We start from the raw sequence: 12,940 nt of genomic DNA, 5'->3' as shown, positions 1-12,940 counted from the left end.
GGAATTATTTGGGGGTAGGGAGATCTTAGAACCTTATTTTTGAAAGGGCCTGTGGTAGGCTACAAATTGGTCCCCCAACAGAGATCCACTTTCTAGTCACCAGAACATGGGCATGTTAACTTATTTGTTGTTGTTGTTTCCTCCCTCTTATCATTACCCACAAGTATGTTAACTTAAATGGCGATAAATAAATAAATCATCTGGTTTCTGTAGATGTGATCATGATTAGGAACTTGAGATGGAGACATTATTCTGGATTATCTGGGTGGGTCCTAAATGCAACACATACATCCTTATAAGGGAGGCAGAGAAAGATCTGATGCACAGAGGAGAAGGTGATGTCTGGAGCAGAGAGAGATTTGAAGATGTGGTCTTAAAGATTGGAGTGATGCGACCACAAGCCAAAGGATGTAGGAAGTTGCCAGAAGCTAGAAGACACAAGGAATGGATTCTCCCCTAGAGCTTCCAGAGAAAACAGGGCCCTGTCAGCACCTTGGTTTCAACCTGGTGATACTGATTTTACACTTCTGGCCTCCAGAACTGTGAAAGACTAAACATTCCTGTTGTTCAAAGCCCCCTAGTTTGTAGTACTTTGTTATGGCAGCCCAGGAAACTAACACAGGGTCCTTAGAGTTTATCTTGTCCAGGGTATGGTTTTTTCTGTTTGTTTTTTTTTTTTTTTTTTTTTTTGAGATAGACTCTCACTCTGTTGCCCGGGCTGAAGTACAGTGACTCAATCCTGGCTCACTGCAGCCTCAACCTCCCGCACTTAAGCAATCCTCCCACCTCAGCCTCCCAAGTAGCTGGAACCACAGTTGGGCACCACCACACCCAGCTAATTTTGTTTTGTTTTTAGTAAAGGCATGGTCCCAGTATGTTGCTCAGGCTGGTCTCAAACTCCTGGGCTCAAGCAATCCTCTTCAGCCTCCCAAAATATTGAGATTATAGGCGTGAACCACCATGCTCAGTCTCTAACAGTTTTCTTAGCACCAAAATAAGTTACATTTCAAGTGAAACCATTGCCTATAGAGACTACAGATGAAAACAGAGGAGTGATGATTGAAAAAGGAGGTACAGATCCCCACCTGTTAAATCTCCTCGATGGTGTCTCCTGAAGCTCCTCCCAGGACCTTCTACCAACAGAGTGTGAAAACACGCATCTAGTTCCAACCTCATTGTACAGATGAATAAGTTGAGCCTCTAGGGACTGAGTGATGGCTGAAGGCCTCCCTTAGCGGGCAGCAAGGAACATTTATAGGGAGGAAAACAAGGCAAGTTACTCCTATCTGCTCTCTCATCTTCTCTTGCCTTGTTTGGCCAAATCCCTGTCTCCCAAGCAAACAACTAAGAATATGTTGCTGTCTCTAGATGAATTTTGTTTTTAGCACTAGTTTCAGTTTTGAACAGGGACTGCTAACTGTGTCAAATATGGCAAGGCTCAAATGAAATATTTGCTCATGAAGAGCACAGATCTGGAGCTGGCTTTTAAGGCATCTTCGGAGGTGAAAAACTGCTGCCTGATTCCTCACCTGTATTTTCAAATTGTGTCTCATGGGTATGATCGCAACAGTAGGGGTGAGGAGGTGGACAGGAATGAATAGCAAAGTTAAGTAGCTGTTGGTGAACCCAGAAACATGAATCCCTAAGTGGATCAAGAAGAGCCCAGACAAGAGCGCAGCTGAATGCCACATCAGATTTTTCTTGTTGTTGTTAGATTTTAAAATATTGAAGGTCAGTTCTGCTGAAGGCCTTTGTGGAGGATAAAGAAAAGGTTACAATAAAATATTACTCTCCTTTTCCCTCTGGCCTTGGTACTAATAGACAAGGCATTAAAAGTCAGGTTCTCTTTCCTTCCCAAGCATAGTCAAGATAAAATGGCATTTTCTTTCTTTCTAACTTTCTTTTTTGAGACGGAGTCTCACTCTGTCACCCAGGCTGGAGTGCAGTGGCACGATCTTGGCTCACTGCAACCTCCACCTCCTGGGTTCAAGTGCTTCTCATGCCTCAGCCTCCCACCTTGACCTCCCAAAGTGCTGGGATTACAGGCGTGAGCCACCATGCCCAGCCTAATGATTTTATTTATTTTTTGAGATGGAGTCTCGCTCTTTCACCAAGGCTGGAGTGCAGTGGTCCGATCTCTGCTCACTGCAACCTCTACCTCCTGGGTTCAAGTGATTCTCCTCCCTCAGCCTCCCAAGTAGCTGGGGTTACAGGTGCACCAGCATGCCCGGCTAATTTTGTATTTTTAGTAGAGGTGGGGTTTCACCATGTTGGCCAGGCTGGTCTCAAACTCCTGACCTCAAGCAATCTACCCACCTCAGCCTCCCAAAGTGCTGGGATTACAGGTGTGAGTCACTGCACCTGGCAGATAGCATTTCCTTTTTTCTTTCTTTCTTTCTTTCTTTCTTTCTTTCTTTCTTTCTTTCTTTCTTTCTTTCTTTCTTTCTTTCTTTTTTGAGATGGAGTTTCACTCTTCTTGACCAGGCTATAGTGCAATGTCGCGATCTTGGCTCACTGCAACCTCTGCCTACGATTCTCCTGCCTCAGCCTCCCGAGTAGCTGTCATTACAGGGGTGCACCACCACACCTGGCTAATTTTATATTTTTAGTAGAGACAGGGTTTTGCCACATTAGTCAGGCTGGTCTCGGATTCCTGACCTAAGGTAATTTGCCCATCTCGGCCTCCCGAAGTGCTGGGATTACAGGCATGAGCTACCGTGCCCGGCCCAGATGGCATTTTCGAAGAGAACTTTACAAGGAACCTGATGGGGCATTAAACAAACAAGGGGGTTAAAAATGGCTGAGCATTTACCAAACTGACTCAGAATTCACGGCCGTTTAGATGCCTGCTTCCACTGGCTTCATCCCTGCTACTTGACCAGTGGCATTGAGAGAAGTATTGCATCTGGAAAGAGGAAGGTCAGGGTGTGTTCCAAGAATGAATAAAATCATGAGAAGCCTAAGCAAGACCAGTGGGTGAGCCAACAATGTCAGCTGCCTGCTCAAGGCTGCTGCGATGGAACACTCCGTGCAGCAGATAGAACACAACTGGCAGGCAGCGGCACATGGCATTAGTGTGGCTTCCTTTGTTCTTTGCTGTTGCTAGGGAAGATGTCCTCCCTCCATTCTGGAGGCCACATGGTTCCACTCTCCCCAAACAGTAAGGAAGGATGAAGGTTCCTGGCTGCCACCCACTGCTGTTACAACTGAAGGAACCATATGTCTTTTTATTTACTTATTTATCTTGAGACAGGGTATGGCTGTGTCGCCCACACTGAAGTGCAGTGGCACCATCCCATCATGGCTCACTGCAGCCTTGACCTCCCAGGTTCAAGAGATCCTCCCATCTCAGCCTCCTGGGTAGCTGGAACTTCAGGCATGTGCCACCATGCCTGGATAATTTCCTCCCCACTTCATCCACAGATGGAGTCTTGCTCTGTCACCCAGGCTGGAGTGCAGTGGCACAGTCTTGGCTCACTGCAACCTCCTCCTCCCAGGTTCAAGCTATTCACCTGTCTCAGCCTCCAGAGTAGCTGGGATTACAGGCACATGCCAGCACACCCAGCTAATTTTTGTATTTTTAGTAGAAATGGGGTTTCACTATCTTGACCAGGCTGGTCTCAAGCTCCTGACCTCAGGTGATCCACCTGCTTCAGCTTCCCAAAGTGCTGGGATTACAAGCGTGAGCCACTGCACCCAGCCTATGCCCTGATAATTAAAAAAAAATTTTTTTTGAGGGGGAGAGACAAGTTGTTATCTGCTATGTTGCCCAAGCTGGGGGTCAATGTGTCTTTATGCAAAACACACCAGGCACTTCCAGAGGTGGCCAGCTTTCCCCAGAAAGGATCTCTCACAGAGTTTTTCTTTTTCTTTTTCTTTTTTTTTTTTTTTTGGTTGACTTTCAGGTAATGTTGTTTTTCAATTCATGATATCACCATCATTGGTCTGAGATTCCTCTCTGGCTGAATAAATCTATCCATCTCTCCAGTCCTTTTAATTACTGTTTTCCACTCCAATTCTCCTCCCCTCATTGGCAACCACTCAAGTGTGTGCTCTGTCAAGCTGTGTAGAGGGGTGTGTGTGTGTGTGTGTGTGTGTGTGTGTGTGTGTGTGTGTTTTCAATAAACATAGTGGTAGGGGCCTGGAGAGTATGTTCAGTCTCTTACCGGGTGCTTTTTCACTGAGCGCTGTGTGTGTTAACTGTCCATGCTGCTGTGTGCTTCTGAGTTGCTTGTAACCACTCAGTTGCTTCTATTTTTCCCTGGAGGTGGACATCTGGATTGCCTCCAAGTCTGTGCCACAAGCACTGTGCAATAAACATCCTTGCATGGGTCCCTGTAGCAGGCTCAAGAATGGACCCCAAAGGTATCAAATCCTAATGCTTGGAGCCTGTGAGTGTTGCCTTATATGGAAAAAGGGTCTTTGCAGATGTGATTCTGTTGAAGATTTTGAGATGTGGAGATTATCCTGGGGTATCAGGGTGGGCTGGAAATGGAGTTACGTGTTGTATTCGTTTCCTGTGGTTGCTGTAACAAAGCACCGCACTGTTCTGGTGGCTTAAGACAACAGAAATCTATTCTCTTATGATTCTGGAGGCCAGAAGTCTGAAATCAAGGTGTCAGCAGGGCCACAGTGCTTCCGAAGCCCTTCCTTGCTCCTTCCAGATTCTCGTGGCCTCAGGTGTTCCTTGGTTTGTGGCATCATCATTCCAGCCTCTCCCTCATTTTCACATGGCCTCCCCTGTTTTTCTGTCAGTCCTTTTGCCCTCATATTTTTTCTTTCTTCTTCTTCTTCTTTTTTTTTTTTAAGGTGGGGTTTCACCATGATGGCCAGGCTGGTCTTGAAATCCTGACCTCAGGTGATCCACCCACCTCAGCCTCCCAAAGTGCTGGGATTACAGGCATGAGCCACTGCACCCGGCTTTTTTTTTTTTTTGCCCTCTTATAAGGACAACAGAAATTGGAGTAAGGGCCCCTCCTACTCCAGTATGACCTTATCTTAACTAATTACATCTGCAAAGACCGTACTTCCAAATAAGATCACTTTCTGAGGTTCTCAGTGATTGTGAATTTGGTGGGGAGCACTATTCAGCCCACTACTCATGTAATTCTTATAAAAGAGAGGCAGAGGTAGATTTGACACTCACACAGAGAAGGCAGAGTGAAGAGGGAGCAGAGGAAGATTTGAAAATGCTGGCCTTGAACATGAAATGCAGCCACAGACCAGGGAAGGCTAGCAGCCACCAGAAGTTGGAAGAAGCAAGGAATGGAATCCTCCTACCCCAGAACCTCCTGAGAGAGCATAGCCCTGCTGACACCTGGGTTTCAGCCAAAAGATAGTGATCTTGGACCTCTTGACTCCAGAAGTACCAGAGAATACATTTCTGTTGTTTTGAGCCATTGAGTTTATGATACTTCGTTACAGCATCCACAAGAAACTCAGTCTCTTTGTGGGTCTGCAGGATAATTTCTTGAGGGTATACCCAGGAGTGGGCTTGCTGAGACACTGTGGGCACAGACCTGATTTGGCTAAATGCTACCAGGTGGCTCTCCAAAGTGCCTGCATTCATCTAGTGGGACTCTCAGCAGTGGCATACAATGGTTCCTCTTTCTGCTTATTCTAGCCAACACTTGGCATCATACAGCTGATTTTTGCTAATCTGACATGTGTGTATCCTATCCCATTGTTGTCATTTGCATTTCTCTGATTACTGATGAATCTGGGATTTGAGCATCTCTTCACATGGTTACTTGCCAGCCTTTTCAGTTTCTTCTCCTCAGAATTGCCTATGCATATGCTTTGCTCATTTTCCTGTTGGATCTTTCTTGTTGTTTTGCAGAATGTTCTTGTATATTTTATCCATTAATGTCTTGTTGCTTTTAAACAGCAAATATATTCTCTCCATCTGTTGTCTGTCTGTTAATTCTATCTGTGCTTTCCTTCATGGAAAGGAATGCTTAATTTTGCTGTAATCAAATCTAATTTGAGTGCTCATTTCAGCTATGCGTATACTACAATTGGAACTATTTGGCTAAGATTAGCATGGCCCCTGCACAAGTTAACAGAGTGTTCCACATAATTAAAACAAATAAAATCCAATAACAAATCTAATTCAAGGCTGACAACAGAAGGCTGGATGGGTCAGGGACTATTGTGCAAACAGAGTGAGTGTTACTGTGTGTGTGTGTGTGTGTGTGTATGTGTGTGTGTGCCGTGCATGCATGCAACCGCTGACTAAATGTCAACCCTCAGGATGGGTCCATTGCCTAAACTTTAGGCTTAACTGCTCCTCTGCTCCCTGCACCAACACAGACAGTTCACCACAGCAGTTCTCTGACTCTCCTGTGCACTAGAATCACCCCGAGGGCTTCCTAAAACCCAGATTCCTGAGTGCCACCCCCAGAGTTGCTGAGTCAGCAAGTCTGGAGTGGGGCCCAAGGATCTGTGCCACTCATAAGCTCCCAGTGACACTGATGTTAGTGGCCCAGAGGCACACTTGGAGAGCCACTCTAGAGTACACAGGGAATGCCAGCATGTTGCTGAGGCTCTGAAGAAATAGAAAGTACGGCCGCTTGTCAGCTAGCCAAGCAGCACCAGCAAATCTGAGGAAGATAGGGAAGTCACTTGTAATCATTCAATGCCAGTGCTAAAAGGCACCCCTGAGGCCACAAAGGCCAAACCCTTTGACAGAGGTCAAATATGAGACCCAAAGGGAGTCAGTTACTTGACCAAGATCACACAATTAAGTTGTGGCCTTGGTCAGGTGTGGTGGCTCATATCTGTAATCCCACACTTTTGGAGGCTGAAGTGGGAGGATTCCTTGAGCCCTGGAACTGGAGACCAAACTGGGCAATATAGGGAGACTTCATCAATCAATCAATCAATCAATAAATAAAGGCCGAGGCCAGACTGTGTGGTATCAGCGGTCTTTACTCTTCACACTCCCCTTCCTAGCTCTCCTAAGGGACACAAACATGGCCCTCCACATCTTGAGGACTTACTTTGACATGGTGGAGGGGTGCCCTGGACGGTTGCCCTGTAGTATTTCCCACCATCACCGTTTCTATCACAGCTTGTCCAGCAGAAAGAAGCCAAGCGGTACCTACAAGGCATCCACGTGACATGCCATCCCTCATTCCTTCCTTTTTGGGCACTCTGAGCAGCACTGGGGGCCATTTTGCGTGTAGAGGAAGGGAGCATAGAGTGGTGGACGGGGAGACATAGACAGATCCCTCCAATCCCCCAAGAGATTCTATCCCTGCTTGGCTCTGTCACTCACACTGGCAGCAGGCTTCCTGGGGCCAGGGCAGGGGGTTCCTCCTTGTGCCCACTAGTCCCACATTTGGAACCCAATGGCTCTCCCCACACCCCCAGGCAGGACGGCAGGAGGGCAGGAGGGAAAGGGGACTTAATCCTGGCTTCCTCCTCCACCTGGCAAAGGAGATAGCATATTTTCTGGGCTGGCAGTGAAGAATGCAGAAGGAGAGTGGAGAAGCTAAAGCCAGGGGAAGCAACCCCTATGCTATGCAGCTCAGCTAGGGGACAGGGCCCCCCTCCAAGAGAGGAGAATGACTGGAGAGGAAGGAAAATAGAGAGAGGAGTGGGAGATTGGAGAGAAAGGAGGGAAGGGGGGTGAGAGGGTGGCAGTGCAAGGAAATAGAAAGGGAAGGTGGCAAACAGAGGTTAAGGTGGTGTGAAGGGAGAGGGAGGGGAAGAGGGGGGAAGAAGACACAGGGGAGGGAATGCGGAATAGCCTTGGTGAGGGAATAGCTGGAGGTGGCTCCTCCAAGAGGGACCCTGCAGGGAGGCAGTGGGTGAAGCAGAAAAGCCTCTAGTGCCGCAGCCACAGCAGTACTGGGGGCTGACTTAGTGCATGGGGAGCAGGGAGCTGGGGCCCTAGGGGCTCCTGTGGACAGGGAGAGTACAAGGGAAGGGCTTTGGAAAGGATGATATGCTTTCTGAAAAAGCAGCAGTATAGTGGGATGGTTCTGACACCACCAGCCCCCACTTTACCCCTACCCCTACCTCCCTACTCCGTCTTGTCTGTTTTTGCATTTTCTGAGACTAGCTTTACTAATTATTTATTTAGAGACAGGGTCTCACTGTGTCACCCAGGCTGGAGTACACTGCATCCCTGAACTCCTGGGCTCCAGTGATCCTCCTGGCTCAGCCTCCCAAGAAGCTGGGACTACAGGCACACACTACCGTGTCTGGTTAATATATATATATATATATATATATATATTAGAGATGAGGTGTCACTACGTTGCCCAGGCTGGTCTCCAACTCTTAGCCTCCAGTGACCCTCCCGTCTCAGCTTCTCCAAGCGCCCAGCCTTTCCACCCCACTTGCATTCTCCCTCTTACCTTTCAGTTCTGGAAGTCCAGCAAAACATCAGCCAGGCTGGGGAGATTGTCAGGGCATCCAGAGACCCCAGCGCCGTGGGTGGCCCACCATGCCAATCAGACCTTCCACTACTCACTGGGCCACTGGGCACCAAGTGGTGCCAATGACACCAAGCTCCACTGGCCGTGGGGCCACTAAGTGGAGTCACGCATAGGCCCTGCCAGCTGGGCTCAGGCCTCGGTGCTTAGCCACTGTCAAAGGGCTGTTTCAGGACTTTACCCTCACTGTGGGACTTTCCAGGGACTTTTTATCAAGTATAGGAGAATGGCCCAAGGAAAGGGGGCAGGAGAGCATGGCCGGGAATGACCCTGAAGCCCTTTGGCCTGCCAGCCTCTCAGCTTTTAGGCTGCCCTGGCTTTCCACGGCATCTGCTGCTGCCAACACCACCTGTCCCTGAGCTCACCGGGTCTCACACATGACCTCACATGTTCCTCACAGGCTTTCATTCATTCAGCCAAATGCATTTATTGAGTCCTCACAATTAGCCAGGCATGGAGCTGAGCACTGGGGTTTTTAGAGGCCCTGCCCACAGGGCACTGCAGTGAACCAACCCCTCATTTCCACAGTGGAGATGGTGCTGGCACCGCTCCAGCATTCCTATTTCCCCAGGCCCCAGCTCCAGCTGCCCCAGTGCTGCACTTACCAGATTTCTTGGTGGCTGGCTCTGACCAGTCTCTCTTCCAAAAAGCTGTCAGCTCAGCTGGACCTCTGGCCTTTGGCATATACTCCAGCCCCAGGCAGAGAGGAGGGCATTGGCCTTCCCCAGCCAGCAAGTCCTTCAGCCCTGCCAAAAGCCCCACCTTGAACCCTAGGTTCCCACACATGTGCCCGCCCCCCCACCACCCCAGCTACTGCCACATACCAACTCTACCCACTCCCAGCTGGCTACATGTCCACATCTTACCATGCCCTCATCTCCCCCCAGGTCTCAAGTGCCTGGCCAGGCCCTGCCCTTGCCCCCTGTCCCAGACCCAGCGCTCTGACCAGTCATCCTGCTAGCAGCTCATGCTGCTGACTGCTTGCTGTCTCCTTGGCTTCCAGATTTTCCTCCTCTTTCCCTGGCTGCTGCTTCTGCTGGTCTCATTCAGACTCATCCTCCTTAACCTATCCCTCATGAGTTGACATCCAAATACCAAATGATAGGGAGGGTGTGGGGACATCGGAACTATCAGACACTACTGGTGGGAACGTAAAATGGTGCCGCTGCTGTGGAAAACAATTTGGTTCCTCAAAAGGTTAAACATAGAATTACCATATGACCCAGCGATTCCACTCCAGAGTATATACCCAGAAGAACTGAAAACAGGGACTCGGGAGCTGTATACTAAAACAGGAATTACCATATGACCCAGCGATTCCACTCCAGAGTATATACCCAGAAGAACTGAAAACAGGGACTCGGGAGCTGTATACTAAAACAGGAATTACCATATGACCCAGCGATTCCACTCCAGAGTATATACCCAGAAGAACTGAAAACAGGGACTCGGGAGCTGTATACTAAAACAGGAATTACCATATGACCCAGCGATTCCATTCCAGAGTATATACCCAGAAGAACTGAAAACAGGGACTCGGGAGCTGTATACTAAAACAGGAATTACCATATGACCCAGCGATTCCACTCCAGAGTATATACCCAGAAGAACTGAAAACAGGGACTCGGGAGCTGTATACTAAAACAGGAATTACCATATGACCCAGCGATTCCATTCCAGAGTATATACCCAGAAGAACTGAAAACAGGGACTCGGGAGCTGTATACTAAAACAGGAATTACCATATGACCCAGCGATTCCACTCCAGAGTATATACCCAGAAGAACTGAAAACAGGGACTCGGGAGCTGTATACTAAAACAGGAATTACCATATGACCCAGCGATTCCACTCCAGAGTATATACCCAGAAGAACTGAAAACAGGGACTCGGGAGCTGTATACTAAAACAGGAATTACCATATGACCCAGCGATTCCACTCCAGAGTATATACCCAGAAGAACTGAAAACAGGGACTCGGGAGCTGTATACTAAAACAGGAATTACCATATGACCCAGCGATTCCACTCCAGAGTATATACCCAGAAGAACTGAAAACAGGGACTCGGGAGCTGTATACTAAAACAGGAATTACCATATGACCCAGCGATTCCACTCCAGAGTATATACCCAGAAGAACTGAAAACAGGGACTCGGGAGCTGTATACTAAAACAGGAATTACCATATGACCCAGCGATTCCACTCCAGAGTATATACCCAGAAGAACTGAAAACAGGGACTCGGGAGCTGTATACTAAAACAGGAATTACCATATGACCCAGCGATTCCACTCCAGAGTATATACCCAGAAGAACTGAAAACAGGGACTCGGGAGCTGTATACTAAAACAGGAATTGCACACAAATTTCATTCAGCGTTATTCACAGTAGCCAAAAGGTGGAAACAATGCAAATGTCCATCAACAGGTAAATGAATAAACAAAAGGTAGCCTAGCCATACAATGGGACATTATTCAGTCACAAGAAGAATGAAGGCCAGGTGCAGTGGCTGCTTGTAAACTCAGCACTTTGGGAGGCCAAGGCAGGAGGGTCACTCAAGTCCAGGAGCTTGAGATCATCCTGAACAACCCAGTGAGACCCCATCTCTACAAAAACTTTTTTTTTGAGATGGAGTTTCACTCTTGTTGTCTAGGCTGGAGTGCAACGGCATGATCTCGGCTCACTACAACCTCTGCCTCCCAGGTTCAAATCTCTTGCCTTAGCCTTTTGAGTAGCTGGGATTACAGGCATGCAGCACCATGCCCAGTTAATTTTTGTTGTATTTTTAGTAAAGACAGTGTTTCACCATGTTGGCTGAGCTGAACTTGAACTCCTGACCTCAGGTGATCTGCCCGCTTTGGCCTCCCAAGGTGTTAGGATTACAGAGGTGAGCCACTGTGTCCGGCCTTACCAAAACATTTTTAAAAATAATAAATAAAATAAAATTAGCTGGGCATAGTGGTGTATGCCTGTAGTCCCAGCTACTCAGGAGGCTGAGGTGGGAAGATCTCTAGCCCAAGAACTTGAGGCTGCAATGAGCCATGATCACACCACTGCACTCCAGCTTAGGCAACAGAGCAAGACCCTGTCTCAAAAAAAGAGAAGAGTGAAGTGCCAACTCATGCTACAACTTGGAAACATTACACTAAGTGAAAGAAGCCACACGAAAGGACAAATCCAGTCTGATTCCATTTCTACGAAATGTACGGAATAAGAAATCCATAGAGACAAACAGTAGATGAATGGGCGCCAGGGACTGGGAGCGTGAGAATGGAGAGTGACTGCTTAATGGGGACAGGGTCTCTTTTTGGGATAATGGAAAAGTTCTGGAACTAGATAGAGGTGATGGTTGCACAACATTGTAACTGTGCTAAATGTCATCGAATTTTACACTTTATTTCATGTATTTATTTATTTATTTATTTTTGAGACGAGTTTTGCTCTTGTTGCCTAGGCTGGGGGGCAATGGTCAGATTTCCACTCACTGCAACCTCTGCCTCTTGGGTTCAAGCAATTCTCCTGCCTCAGCCTCCCGAGTAGCTGGGATGACAGGCACACGCCACCATGCCCAGCTAATTTTGTGTTTTTAGTAGAGACAGGGTTTCTCCATGTTGGTCAGGCTGGTCTCGAACTCGCCACCTCAAGTGATCCACCCATCTTGGTCTCCCAGAGTCCTGGGATTAGAGACGTGAGCCACTGCGCCTGGCCTTAAAATGCTCAATTTCACGTTATATGTATTTTACCACTAAAAATAAAAGCCAGCATTCATCCCCATTTGTCCTTCTACACTCTTCCTCTGCCTTCAGAGTCCAGCTCCAGTCTTCATGTCATGCTGCAACCTTGTCTCCTGTCCCCACAAGGCCAGGCTTGCTTTCCTCTGCTCCCCTCTATTCTCTGCCCCTCCATCCTGCTCTTCGGGGCCCAGGGCTTGGTCCAGTTTCTTTCTGCATCCCCAGTGCCTGAAATAGACCTGAAATACAGCAAGCGCTTAACACCTATTTGGCCAAAAAGTGAATGAACAAATGAGTCAAATCCTAACTCTTTGTGTTCAGATGGGGAAAGTGAGGGCCAGCCAGGGGAATTGACTTGCCCAAGGTCACAGCCTGGCCAGTGTAGAGTGGAGACTAGAAGGCTTGGCCCCAGACCCTCCACAGCAGGCTTTTCTATCCTAACATATCCCTGCTTTCTCACTCTTCAGCATCTTTTCCAGCCTGCCAGCCCTCACGGGTTCCCATCTCTTGTACCTGGCTCCAAATGACCTCTGGAGGCTTGGCAGTCTGGACACCCCGAAGTCAGTGCTCCCTCCTCACATTGACCCCACTTGCTTCTTCTGGTGATTTCACACAAAGGAAATCTGCAGGACCCAAAGGCAACTGGGGAATAGCCCCTGGCACCAGTATAGCCAAGTCATTCCTGAGACAATGCTCTCAATGGGAAAACTGCTGGAAGCAGGTGGAAAGGGAAGCCTGTCTCTGCCCAATGCTTTTAGCATCACTT

General features: G+C 48.0%; 1 protein-coding gene across 1 annotated transcript in view; it reads right to left on the bottom strand.

The window, feature by feature from the left end:
* Positions 1-8,596, bottom strand: part of HMGB3 (high mobility group box 3) — a 31,816-nt gene extending 23,220 nt beyond the window's left edge. The window contains exon 1 of the mRNA XM_008990036.5: positions 8,367-8,596. The gene's annotated coding sequence lies outside the window, so the exon portion shown is untranslated. The remainder of the gene's footprint in view (positions 1-8,366) is intronic.
* Between the last annotated feature and the right edge of the window lie 4,344 nt (positions 8,597-12,940).

This window comes from Callithrix jacchus, chromosome X (assembly GCF_049354715.1).
Source record: "Callithrix jacchus isolate 240 chromosome X, calJac240_pri, whole genome shotgun sequence".
NCBI lineage: Eukaryota > Metazoa > Chordata > Mammalia > Primates > Cebidae > Callithrix > Callithrix jacchus.
The sequence above is the reverse complement of the archived record's forward strand: the minus strand, read 5'-3'. Positions and strand labels throughout refer to the sequence as shown.